General features: G+C 52.3%; 2 non-coding genes across 2 annotated transcripts; both read right to left on the bottom strand.

Moving 5' to 3' along the window:
* Positions 1–342: 342 nt before the first annotated feature.
* Positions 343–461, bottom strand: LOC123179312 (5S ribosomal RNA). Its single transcript, XR_006490273.1, has one exon. It is a non-coding gene; the product is annotated as a 5S ribosomal RNA (ribosomal RNA).
* A 297-nt stretch (positions 462–758) lies between these two features.
* On the bottom strand, positions 759–877 carry LOC123179313 (5S ribosomal RNA). Its single transcript, XR_006490274.1, has one exon. It is a non-coding gene; the product is annotated as a 5S ribosomal RNA (ribosomal RNA).
* Positions 878–900: the final 23 nt, after the last annotated feature.

Genomic DNA, 900 nt, shown 5'->3' with positions numbered 1-900 from the left:
AGTTCTGATGGGATCCGGTGCTTTAGTGCTGGTATGATCGCATCCGACATGTTACCCCGGTCTTCGTCCCTTATCCTTGCCCCTCCCAGCTCCACTACAAAGACGATTGCACATTGCTTTGGCCGCTCCCTCTCAACTAAGGAGACGAGTTTAACGCGGTTTCCACCCCTCCCTCTCAACCGCACCAGTGCACGCTTGCCGCGCCACAACGCCGACGCTGGGCCCGTGAATCGTGAGCACCCAGCTATGACTTACCGCACTCGTGCAAAATAATAAAACACGGTAAATATATTACTTACACGTGCGTTTTGTTTTGCAAGCGGCGCGAAAAAAATTAAAAAGGGAATGCAACACGAGGACTTCCCAGAAGGTCACCCATCCTAGTACTACTCTCGCCCAAGCACGCTTAACTTCGGAGTTCTGATGGGATCCGGTGCTTTAGTGCTGGTATGATCGCATCCGACACGTTACCCCGGTCTTCGTCCCTTATCCTTGCCCCTCCCAGCTCCACTACAAAGACGATTGCACATTGCTTTGGCCGCTCCCTCTCAACTAAGGAGACGAGTTTAACGCGGTTTCCACCCCTCCCTCTCAACCGCACCAGTGCACGCTTGCCGCGCCACAACGCCGACGCTGGGCCCGTGAATCGTGAGCACCCAGCTATGACTTACCGCACTCGTGCAAAATAATAAAACACGGTAAATATATTACTTACACGTGCGTTTTGTTTTGCAAGCGGCGCGAAAAAAATTAAAAAGGGAATGCAACACGAGGACTTCCCAGGAGGTCACCCATCCTAGTACTACTCTCGCCCAAGCACGCTTAACTTCGGAGTTCTGATGGGATCCGGTGCTTTAGTGCTGGTATGATCGCATCAGACATGTTACCCCGGTCTTCGTC

Source organism: Triticum aestivum, unplaced genomic scaffold (genome assembly GCF_018294505.1).
Source record: "Triticum aestivum cultivar Chinese Spring unplaced genomic scaffold, IWGSC CS RefSeq v2.1 scaffold5359, whole genome shotgun sequence".
In the NCBI taxonomy this organism is placed as follows: Eukaryota; Viridiplantae; Streptophyta; class Magnoliopsida; order Poales; family Poaceae; genus Triticum; species Triticum aestivum.
This window is presented reverse-complemented; position numbering and strand designations above follow the sequence as displayed.